The sequence below is a fragment of the Meleagris gallopavo genome, chromosome 1 (genome assembly GCF_905368555.1).
Source record: "Meleagris gallopavo chromosome 1, MGAL_WU_HG_1.1, whole genome shotgun sequence".
NCBI classification, from domain to species: domain Eukaryota; kingdom Metazoa; phylum Chordata; class Aves; order Galliformes; family Phasianidae; genus Meleagris; species Meleagris gallopavo.
Window position 1 is genome coordinate 156,469,995 of NC_139404.1, and position 12,939 is coordinate 156,482,933.

A 12,939-nucleotide genomic window follows, 5' to 3' on the forward strand; every position below is an offset into this window, starting at 1 on the left:
TTAAGCACCCCAAAGTCTTCCAGTTGTGGATAATGAAATTTTTGCCTACATCCATAATTAATCAAATTTTCAACCTTGTATTATATCCTGAAGTATAAAATAATTAAAAATAATATATTTGAAGACTTTTTTCTCTTTGTGGTCTTTCAGAAGTATTCTATCTTTTCTCAGAAGTTGATCAGAAATAATATTTGTCTAAATAGCTCTGTGCAAATTCATTCCGAATAAAGCATTTATTTTAGGGAGAAAAAAGTCTTCTGAAATCCTCATGCCTTTATGCAAATATTTCCCTGTTCTTCATTACTCTTGTCTTTTGCCCACTATCTGTCTCTGCTCTTGTCACCTTCTTATCCATTGAAAACCAGTACAATTAAGCGTGTGCTAAGAGCAATTTGATTTTGACAGTTACAGGCTGCTGCAGGTGCTTTTCCTTATTTCTAGTGCATGTTTCTTCTTTCACTCCTCTCTGCTCTTCTTCCTCATCAGTGCTAGGAGTGGGAAAGATGGGCATCCTGATATCTTACCCACAGGCTGAGCCATGCAAGTAGTTCTGCCTTTCTCCAGCACTCTCAGATTTGTAGCTGTACCTTTCCATGTGTAGGTGAGCTTGAAACAGAAGGGAGAGGAGAGTGTGTGAGAGAAAGACGTAGCAATGCTGACTGATACCCGGACCAAAACAGGAACTCTGCTGGGAAAAGACATCATATCACTCAGTGGACTTCTCATAGTACAGTAAACAGGAAAATCAGCATTTATTAAGAAATGGTCTACAGTGGAGCAAGAACTTATTATTAAAGTCTTATTATAAGTAAACTCTAAATACAGAATCAAGCATGCTGTGTGGTATGGGTAGATAGCTAGAATTTTCATTCTACACACACATTGCACCTGAGTCATTAGTTCCTTGCCTGGTCCAGGAATTTCTTTGATAGTCACTTGCATAGATGAGATGATGGATTCATATGATACAGTGCCTTGACTTCAAACTACATAATTAATTGAACCTTCAGAATTAGGTTTTTGACTGATTACTAGAGTAGCACTCCAGGTAGGATTTTGGAGAGGTGAAGACATTGTCTGAAGCAACTCCTGCTGCATCTAGTCCAATTTGTATGCTTAAAAATGTTGATGAGCAACATGGGTGATGAGTCTCTAAGGCTTTCAGAGTTAATTCATGCTACAGAGGTAAATAAATATTATTTAGATTATAAAAGGTCATGACAAATTTCATGTAGCCATAGTGAGGTGAATTATTATTTCCTATGCATTTATTTAATTGGTAATTAATATGTAAAGGTCCAGCAAGAGCAAGAAATTATTCATGTGCTGGGTCTGGATAAATGCCACGGGGTTATCCCTAGATATAAGTCCGTGACAAGGGGGCACAGGCCCTGGGAAAAAGGGGGGGGGGGGGGGAGGGGGGAGGGGAGGGGGAAAAAAAAAAGGAAAGGGAAAGGGAAAGGGAAAGGGAAAGGGAAAGGGAAAGGGAAAGGGTACTAACGGGCTGCTATGCGACCCGGCTGGCCCCGGGCTGCGTGCGCTCCAGGAGAGGGGGAAGGGCAGAGAGCTAGCAGATAGTTTTAACAGAGAGAAAACACAATGGCAACGATCTGAGGAGGAACGGTAATTTACTGAATTTAACCAAATCAAACAAAACGAGAAAGACAAGAGTATCCAAAATACGAGTCAAACCACAATAGTGCGAGGGAAGCACGTGCTTTTCTCCGCGGCGAGCTGAGACGACTATGATCGCTCAGAGGCTAAGCCGGGGCGAGAAGTAAGAGGCCGAGGTCCTCCGCAGATGCCGCCCCTTCCCTCCCATCAGGCTATTCACAATGCCCATAAGGGGCAGTAAACAGGACCAGAACATTAACTCTTTAACTCCCACTGGTCCACATGATGTTCTGATGTGGAATACTGACAACAAAAAATCACCAAACCAAAACAATAGTCTACAAGAACTATGCAAAACAGTGTTTTGAAGAGTGTCTCCTTGTCCAGCTGAAGATGGTGTTTCAGAGACCCTTGCAATACATCTCTGTTCAAAACAAGAACTCCCAAACATAGTGACCGGAACAGTTATTTTGGGCTTAATTCCTATGGAAGCAGTACCCCTTCCAAGACCTCCATAAATTCTTATTTTCTTACTTTTAATGAACATTGCCATGACAGCCTTTGCATCAAAGAGAACATACTTCATCTATGTTCTATCTATTATATGTTAACAAGTGACTTTAAATTCTTTGTTTATGTTTTCTTGATCTACATCAATGACAGACCATATCAACCCTGCCAGTTCTGTTTCTAATGAATCAGCAACACATTTACAAAAATCATAAAACATATAGAGTATACAATAAAGAAGTGCAAGCACCTGAAAATTCACTAAGAACATGATCACAGATATTCTATCTCAAGGGGCATTGCATCTGTGAAATATAAAATAGATTGTAGTTTTAATAAACAACTGCTGTAGATTTCACAATACTATAGAGAAAACACAAGGGCTGCTCCGAAAGTAATGCATCCTATTTTATTGTGTTGACCCACAATGTCAGAGGTGGATGTTGTGGTATAGCAGTAGTTGTTGAACCTTCCCACTAATATTCCATTAAATTGTGTTGCCATACAACAGATGGCAGCAAAGAGGCAGTCATCTTTGGAGAAGATTCAGGAGATTGCTTTCTACAGCTATCAGAAAGGAGGTTGTAGTGGGCTGGGATCAGCCCCTTCTTCCAGTTAACTAGTGATAGGACTAGAGGTAATGCCCTTAAATTGCACCAGGGGAAGTTCAGGTTGCATATAAGGAAACATTTTTTTCTCAGAAAGAGAGGTAAATGTGCTGGAACAGGTTACCCATTGGAAGTGGCAGAATCATTGTCTCTCAAGATTTTCAAGAACAGAAGGTATGTGGAACTTAAGGACATGGTTTAATAGGCAAGGTGGTGATGGCCTGATGCTTGGACTAGATGGCCCTAGAGATCTTTTCTAACTTTCATGATTCTATGCTTCTATGAAAATAGCATCTGACATGAAAGTGTGCATAAAGCAAAGCTGTGTAATTGAATTCCTCCATGCACAAAAAAATGGAATCCATTTATATTCATTAACATTTGCTGAACATTTACGGAGACCAAACAGTGAATGTTAGCACAGTGAGGTGGTAAGTGATGCATTTCATGTGTTTCAGCAGTGATAACATTGACAGTGGTTCACCACTGGTGCAGATTTTTATTAGCATGGTGTGCAAGTTCTTGTTCATCACTTTTGAAAATGCATAGCTAATGGTGATGACTACGTTGAAAAATAGTGTTTTATAGCTGAGAATTTGCTCTACCAAATAGTGTAATTGTACTCTGTATCTGTTGTAGCTTCTGTGGAAATAAACAGGAGGCATTACTTTCAGAGCAACCTATGTACAAGTGACATACGCAGTACAAACATGTGAATAGTTCCTCATCTGTCATCATAAAAATGCAGTATATTTCCTTAAATGAAATACTGCATTCCAACACTCTCTTTAGTCTGTATTAAGAAGAAAAATAGTAAGGGATTGTTTTTTTTTTTTTTTCTTTGTATATTTGTTTTTAGATACAATATTTGGGATGAGAGGGCAGGGAATTTTCTAAAATAAGTGAAGAAAATTTAGAATTCTTAGTATAAAATAAATTTTCTTTCCATGAAATAGAGGGAACAGAAATCTTTCATGACATAGTTAATTAAATAATTTACAAATAGAAATCTATCTTGATATCCACATAATATCTTTTCTACTGAAGTACATGAGATGGTTTCCAGGAAAACCTGCTTCATGTAACCTAGCAAGGCCCATCACAACTATGCCAAGTGGAGAAATAAGAATTAATATGGGATGCCAAATTCCTCACTGTAGTTAAATATATATACATATTTTTCCAAAGAAAAGGGGTCCTTACATTGCTTGTCTTTCCCTTTGCATGATCATAGAATCATAGAATCATCCAGTTGTAACACTCTTCCAGGTAGAGACACCTGCCTATGCCCTTGTAGCAGGAAATCTTATTTTTCTTATTTTCATATGAATACCTTTGATAACTTAAAGTTGACTTATTTCTGAGAAAGCTTTTGCTTCTTGATCAGTCTTACTCTATAACCAGTAGAGGTAACCAAAGATTAGCATAATAATACCTGATAATGATTACAATATCTCCATTTCAAAATTATTGTTAAGGAATTAAAAAGGTTCCTTTCAGCAGGAAATTATTGTTAAGGAATTAAAAAGGTTCTTCTTAGCAGGAACTATGGATTTGAAAGAAATTTACCACTGTTGACAAATGAACTATGAAAATCCATTCTGAAGAGAGTTGTAAATAGATTTAGAAAGAAAACATCCTTACCAATTTAAACTGTACAATGAATACACTGCAAGTTGCAGACACATATTCCATATTCCAAGAATACTGCTGATTCTATTTACATATCAAATCAAACACAAGCAGGTAGCAAGAAAAGAAGATTTGTAAAACTATTGATAAGTATAACATTTTCATTTTATCTAAATTCTTTCTCATTGTTTGTTAACATGTTAAAAATGTAATGATGTTAAAGTTTCAGAAAATACTGCAGTCCTTGGATATTTTCACAGACCTTTAGGATCAAAAAAAAATTTACTTTATGATATTATAAGTCTATATAGCTCATAGTTCTCTCAATGCCCTTTATTACAGTTAAACTGGAAAATAAATAAATAAATAAACATTCTTCTACCAATTATGTAATAAATAAATAAATAGTGTATGAGATATTCCAGACTGTAGGTCTGAAAGGATACAGTTTTAATACAGATTCAGCATATATGTACTATTCTTGGAAAATTCTTGACTTTCACTATGGTAAACAGGGAATTGCCACCGTTGTATGTGTGGCAGATTTTCTTGCTAGCAGTGAATGCAATTGCAGTTTAATTTCATTCTGCTGAAGGTTTTCTTAGACACATTTTGATCAAAGTTAATGTGAGATATAAAGTCTTTGTTTTATAGATTTTTAATTTTACTATCAGATTTCCAGACTGAAGCTTTGAAAATTATAGCATTAAAAATAAATCTTTTTGTGACTTTATCAGCTGACTTGGTCTTCATATTTAAAATTCTATGTTCAAGTAGAATAACTTGAACCAGTAGGCAAACGCAAATGCGCGTGTATTTTGGAATGAAGACTTGAAACAGCTTGTGGTAGCATTCCTTAGCATGCCCTTGAAGAATCAAAGACTAAGTTACAAAGCTTGAAAAACAGAATGTATCATTTCATAGGTCATCACGTTTACAGGTGGGTGTAAAGTACTTAACATGTTTTAAAAACTGTGTAATTACTTGCAATGCAATAGAATTAGCGACAGCAAAGCTTGAGCTAACATATGGCAAATAAAGTCGTATTTAGAGTGGGACTGGCAAAAAATTCGTCTATTTTTTCCAAAAGTGATACTTCAGCCACTCAGAATTTTCTCAGAAATTTCCTGGAAAGTTGATAATACTGCTGTTGTGAATACCCCTTTCCTCATATCTGATAAGGTTTGTTCTGCTATCTGGTAGGACTCAAGATCATTGTTCAACTATGGGAAGAAAAAAATAAGTGAATCACAGGATGTTAACATGAAAATACGGCTAATATTAGTAAACGTAACATTGAACTGCTCACATGAAAGATACAGTTTTTATATTTAAGCTTTGAATTTTAAGGAATCAGATTTCTCAATGGCATGTGAACTATGTGATAGGCATAAAAGGAATAAGAGTAGGAAAGCATTATTAAATACAAGTATATGCAGAAAGAAAAATGCTTCCTTCAACCCTACAAAATAGAAGACAAATCGGAGGATATTTCATGGTCTTTCCTCAGACTTGAAGATTGACTCGACATACCACACTTCTCCTTCAAGTCAGACATTCTTCAATATCAGAGTTAAGGTATCCATGAATAACAGTGAGATGCTTCTGTTGCCATGGAAAAAGAAAAAAAAAATTAATATTCAGAAACAATATTACTGTTTCATATAATGAAACAACTCTGCGGGATCACTGATAAGGACCTTAGATATCATCTAGATCCACTGCTCTGGCAAACACAGGAACACTTTCCATTAAATTAAGTTGTGCAACTTAAGGCTATTTCCTATTATTACCTGTCACCGGTGAAAACAGACCAACTCTGTTCTCGCTGTAAGCACCTTTCAGATATTAGAAGAGAGCAATAAAGTCTTTCCTCAGCCTCCTTTTCCCCAGACTAAACAGCCCCAGTTCCTTCAGTCACTCCTCTCAGGGGGAAGTTATTCACAGAGAGTGGTGAGGTGCTGGAACAGGCTGCCCAGAGAGGTTGTGGATGCCCTCTCCCTGGAGGTGTTCAAGGCTAGATTGGATGGGACCCTGGGCAGCCTGGTCTAGTATTAAATGGGGAGGTTGGTGGCCCTGCATGTGGCAGGGGGGTTGGCATTTGATGATCCCTGAAGCCTCTTCAAACCATAACAGAATCACAGAATGACCAGGGCTGGAAGAGACCTCAAGGATCATGAATCTCCAACCCCTCTGTCACATGCAGGGCCACCAACCTCCATATTTAATACTAGAACAACTTACATCTTCCCTCCCTCAACTTAAAACCATTTTCCCCTTGTCCTGAAGTTATCTCACTATCAAAGAGTTGATTCCTCTCCAGTACCTTTAGGTACTGAAAGGCTGCAATGAGGTCACCCCACAGCCTTCCTCCTTTCTCCAGGCTGAACAAGCCCAGCTCCCTCACCCTGTCTTCTTAGGGGAGGTGCTCCAGTCCCCTGATCATCTTCATGGCTATCCTCTGGACCCTCTCCAACAGCTCTCTGTCTTGCTTGTACTGGGGGCTCCAGACCTGGACACAGTACTCCAGATGGGGCCTCACAAGAGCACAGAAGAGGGGGACAATCACGTCCCTGTCCCTGCTGGCCACTCCTCTTCTGATGGAACCCATTCCATTTGCTTTCCGAGCTGCAAGAGCACGCTGCTGGCTCATGTTCAGTTTTTCATCCATCAGGACTCCCAGGTCCTTCTCTGCAGGGCTGCTCTCAAGGACCGCTCCTTCCAGTCTGTATGGATACCTGGGATTCCTCCAGCCCAAGTGCAAAATTCTGCACTTTGCTGTGTTGAACCTCTTTAGGTTCACCCAGTCCTTTTCAGCCTGTTGAGGTCCCTCTGAATGGCATCTCTTCCTTCCACTGTGTCAACCCCACCACTCAGCTTGGTGTCATCAGCAAACTTGCTGAGGGTGCACTTGATTCCGTCATCGATATCATTGATAAAGATGTTAAAGAGCACCAGTCCCAAGACAGACCCCTGGGGGACGTCAGTCGTTACTGGCCTCCACCTGGACATGGAGCCATTGATGACCACCCTCTGTCTGCGGCCTTTCAACCAGTTTCTTATCCATCAAGTGGTCCACCCATCAATTCCACATCCCTCCAATTTGGAGATAAGGATGTGGTGGGGTACCATGTCAAAGACCTTGCTTACATCCAGGTAAATGACATTGGTTGCCTTTCCCTTGTCCACCAATACTGTCATTCCATAATAGAAGGCCACCACAGATTGGTTAAGCATGACCTTCTCCTGGTGAAGCTGTGCTAGTTGTCTCAGATCACACGCTCATTCCTCATGTGATCAAGCATGTCATCCAGGAGGATCTGTTCCATGATCTTCCCAGGCACAGAGGTGAAACTCACCGGCCTGTAGTTCCCCAGGTCCTCCTTGATCCCTTTCTTGTAAATGGGAGTGACATAACCCTTCCTCCAGTCATCTGGGATCTCACCTGATAGCCATGACTCTTCAAATATCCTGATCCCACGTCTGTAAGCCCAGACGGCATCCCTGTATTCTTCCCAAGTGACAAGCCCTTGTTTCCAGAGCTTGTATGCACCTTTCTTTGCAGATCCTTGCTGAGTCATGGCGGTTTCCTACCTCCTCTGTCTACTTTCTTATTCAGAGGGATGGAGAGCTCTTGTGCTCTCAGAAAGGCATCCTTGAAGAGTAGCCAGCTCTCCTCAACATCTTCGTTGTTAAAGACAGCATCCCAGGGGATCTTGGACAACAGTCCATTGAACAGATTAAAGTTCACTCTTCCAAAGTTCAGGGTCCTGACACCACTCTTTGCCAAGCCTAGAGATCATGAACTTGACCAGGCGTGGTCACTGCAGCCCAAGCTGCCTCCAACCTTAACAACTTTAATGATCCCCTCTGCATTGGTGAGCAGCAGGTCCAGCAACGCTTCACCTCTAGTCGGTCTGTCCAATACCTAGACTAGAAAGTTATCATCAGTGAATTCCAGGAGCCTCCTGGACCTCTTGCAGCTCGCTGTGTGGTCTTTCCAACAGATATCTGTATGGTTGAAGTCCCCCAGTGGGATAAGAGCCTGTGAGCACAATGTCTCCTGCATCTGAAGGAAGAAAGCCTCATCAGCAGTCTCCCCTTGATCAGGTGGCCTGTAGTATACTCCTGTCTCCAGCTGGCTTTTGTTAGTCCCATCCCTAATTCTAACCCACAGGCTCTCAACCTGTTCCTGACTGTTTCTCAGAGGGAGCTCCTCACAGTCTATCCACTCTTTGACATAGAGGGCAATTCCTCACCCTTCCTACCTTGTCTATCCCTTCTAAAGAGCCAATAACCCTCAGTGGTGGCATTCCAGTTATGGGAGTCATCCCACCATGTTTCTATGATAGCAACAAGGTCCTAACTTTCCAAGTGCACCACTCATCCTGCTTATTTCCCAGGCTGTGTGCATTGGTATAAAGGCACTTCAGCTGGGCCTTCCTTTTCACCACCTTTATAGAGGATCTAGGACGCCCTAGAACAGCAGCATCCACAGCATCCCCCTGCCCTAGTCCATCTCTTTGTACTCCACCATCTTTGCCCATCAAGTTTGGTATGAGCCCTCAAATGACCCACTCAACCCAGCAGCCCTCATTTTGTCCCCTTCCCCCTTCATACCTAGTTTAAAGACCTTTCAATGAGTCCTGCCAATGAGTTCTTCAGCTAAGATCCTCCTACCCCTCAGAGACAGGCTACTTCCATCTGTAGCCATCATGCCAGGTGCTGAGTAAATTGTTCCATGGTCAAAAAATAGAAACAAAATTCCTGTGTTTGCACGAACTTCTAAGCCATCTATTTATGAGGTGGGTTTTTTGGATCTTCTCAGTGCCCTGCCACTGAAGGTATAGAAGAAAAAACACCTGCGCACCCGCTCCATCAACTACCCGCCCCAGTCCCCTGAAGTCTTTCTTGATAGTCCTGAGGCTTTTTTCAGTGACTTCATCCCTGCCAGCCTGAACTATCAATAAGGGGTAATCATCAGAAGGGCAAATCAGTCCAGGAAGTTTCCTAGACATGTCCCTGACTCATGCCCCAGGAAGGCAACACACCTTCCTACGAGTAAGGTCAGGCTGACATATAGGGCCTTCTGTTCCTCTCAGCAGGAAGTCAGCTATGACAACCACCTTTCTGTTCTTCCAGGTGAAGGCAGTCTTGAGGCATGGGGTCAACCGATTCACCCAAGGCAAACTCAGGGGTGAACCTCCCTCTACATCCTCACTCACCTCTCCTTCAAGTTCTAGGGCCTCAAACCTATTGCGCAGAGGCATCTGTGGAGCCGAGGATGGTCGGGATGGGGGATGCCCACCTCGCCGAGCGATATCCATTTCCACTCCTTTCCTTTCTCAAATTGTTGCTAGGGCGAGGAGAGGACAGGGGGTTCACGGAGCATTGTCTGCCTGCCAGTTCCCCTCTCCCACCTGTCTATTCCTTTCTCCCACCTGTTTGCAAGGCAGTGGAGATGAAGTGCTCAATGTGGAGTCTCAGCTGTGTGCCAAGATCTGAGGGCTGATAGGGGCTGGCACCACCTATCAATCTCCCTCTCACACTCCTTTATGGTCCTCAGCCTCTCCACCTCCTTCCTCAGGTTGACCACAAGGCTGAGTAAGTCATCTAGTTGGTCACATCTTATACACATCCATTGTTCAGCACTGCAAAGGCCAGGCTCTGGCACTCATGACAGCCAGAGACCTGCATATTAGCATCTTGTGCTGGGGTCTTAATCTGAGCCTCCACACTTTTCTTTGCATCATTCATCTTTTCAGGCATGCACAGGACTTCAGTCTGGGTCTCCACATTCTTCTTGGCTGCAATCTTCCTTCTGCGTGAGCATGGGACTTCTGTCTGGGTCTCCACAATTTTTGTGGTGAAAGCCTTCCACCGGAGTGCAGCCATTGTAAACCAGCAGGCTAACACTATTAGATAGCTTTAACGGGATGTGACTCATCAAGCCCACCCTGCTGCTGGTAGTTAACCCCCATTAACGCCAGGTGGTTAACAGAAGCCCCTGCACTTGTAACTCACTTGACAGTGATAACAACTGTCCTTGCTGTGTAGTCCCGTGTATGGGTGGCTTACAGTTTCTCCTGTTAAAACAGCCCACCTGATCCTCACACCCCAACTCCTCCTTTCTGTCCCTGAGGCTTTTTCTTGGCAGGGGGCGTAGATGCAGAGCTGTTGCCCTGGCAACACCAATGCCGTGTCAGTCACTCTTGTGAGAGCTGTCAGGCTGAGAGCTGCCCGGCCACTCTGTTGTCTCGGGGATCCCTGAATGAGGGAACCAACTGAAACCCCCTGTACCTCGCAGTCAGTCGGTGTTGTTCTGGCTGGAACAGCTCCAAAGCAGCAAACCTCGGCGATCAAGACGAGGGGCTTCAAACCTATTCAAGCCATTCTATGATTCTATGAGCATGCAGCTGCAGCAGAATAGTGTCAGGTTGGCTATTAAGAAAAGGTTCTTCATTGAGGGTGGCTGGGCACTGGAGCAGGCTCCCTAGGGAAGTTTTCATGGCACCATGCCTGCTGGCATTCAAAAATCATCTGAACAAAAATTTCAAAAATATGTTTTGAATTCTAAGTGCAGTCAGGAATGGGACTCAGTGATCTTTGTAGGTCCCTTTCAACTCAATATCTTCTGTGGTTCTATGATTCTATGAAGTCTTTCTTCTCTAGGCTAAACAACCTCAGCTCCCACATCCTTTCTTCACAGAAGGGATGCTTCAGCTTTTTGACCATCTTCATGGCCCTTATCTGGACCTGCTCTAACAGGTCTCCATCTTTCTAGTGTTGGGAACCCTGGAGCTGAAAATAATATTCCGGATGCAGCCTTTGAAGAGTGAAGCAGAGAGGGAGAATCACCTCCACTGATGACAGAAAGGGAAGTCATTGTGAGCACAGCCCACATTGCCCATACAATACTACAGCAGCAGGTGTGGGAGGTGGGTCTTGTGGCAGGACGTATGAGTGCTTTTGTCTTTGCTCAGGAGACCAGCTCTCCTACTGACAGACCCTGAGACCACAGGTTCAAACATGGTCTCTACCAGACAGCGGGGTGCCCCAAGAAGACTGTGATGACCCAGACAGAGGGCCTGCCCAGAAATGTGGCAGTTCAGATCTCTGACTGCAGGGAGTGCCTGAGCCTGCTGCTGCCGGGGGAGGATGGGAAGGACGCCACCTGTGTGAAGTGTGAGCAGGTGGACGAGCTGCTCAGCCTGGTGGTGGAGCTTAGGGAGGAGGTTGAGAGATTAAGGGCCATCAGAAAGTGCAAGCAGGAGATTGACTGGTGGAGTGACTCTCTGTGAGAAAGACACAGAGACTGCACCCCCCAAACCGTAGTGGACCCTCTCCCTTGCCATAGTCGAGCAGAGAGCCAACTTGAGAGGAGAGAAGGAATGGCAGCAGTTCCTAGCTTGGCGACACAGACAACCCCCATCCCGACCTACCTCGGTTCCCCAGGTGCCTCTATGTAATAGGTCTGAAGCCCTGAAACCAGAGGGTGAGGTGAGAAGACTGCCTCCAAGCTCCTCTAAGGAGAGGCGGTCGACTCCACGCTTGAAGACTGCCTCCTCCAGTAAAGAAAGGAGGGTGACAGTCATAAGTGACTCCCTTCTGGGAGGAACAGAGGGCCCAATATGTTGGCCTGACCCTATCTGTAGAGAGGTATGCTGCCTCTGTGGGGCCCAGGTCAGGGATATTTCTAGAAAACTTCCCAGTCTGATGCGCCTCTCTGATTATTATCCTTTATTGATAGTTCAGGCTGGCAGTGATGAGGTCACTAACAGAAGCCTGAGGACTATAAAAAATGATTTTAGGGAACTGGGGATGTTAGTTGATGGAGCAGGCATATAAGTAGTATTTTGCCTGTATGCCTATCATGGCAGGGAAGGACACTGAGAGGACCACAAAAACCCATCATATAAACACATGGCTGAGAGGCTGGTGCAAACACAGGAATTTGGGGTTCTTTGATCATGGAGCGGTCTACTCGGCACCTGGCCTGAGTTCTGCCGATGGGTATCACCTGTCTCGAAGGGGGAAACAGATCCTTGCCCAGGAGCTGGCAGGACTTGTAGAGAGGGCTTTAAACTAGATATGAAGGGGAAGGGGATAAAACCAGGCCTGCTAGAGATGAGCCTGGGGGAGCAATAGTGGGATTAGGGCTGAGGCGAGGGGCTCAGCTGAAGTGCATCTACACCAATGCACACAGCATAGGCAACAAACAAGAAGAGTTGGGAGCCGTTGTGCGGCAGGCAAGCTATGACCTAGTTGCCATTACGGAAACATGGTGGGACTGCTCCCGTGACTGGAGTGCTGCAGTGATTGGCTACAAACTCTTCAAGAAGGAGAGGCAAGGAGGGAGGGATGGTGGCATGGCTCTCTACGTTAGAGAGTGCTTTGATGTTACTGAGCTCGTGGCTGGGGTGAATTCCTATGGGTAAAGATCAGGAGAAGGGCTGAAAGGCAGACATTCTGGTGGGCATCTGTTATAGGCTGCCGAGCCAGGATGAAGAGAGAGATGAGATGTTCTACAAACAGCTGGCAAAAGCTGCATGATTGCCAGCCCTTGTCCTCATGG

The 12,939-nt window shown here is 43.8% G+C and overlaps 1 pseudogene; it reads left to right on the forward strand.

The window, feature by feature from the left end:
- Positions 1–1,137: 1,137 nt before the first annotated feature.
- Positions 1,138–12,453, forward strand: LOC146545741 (uncharacterized; annotated as a pseudogene).
- Positions 12,454–12,939: the final 486 nt, after the last annotated feature.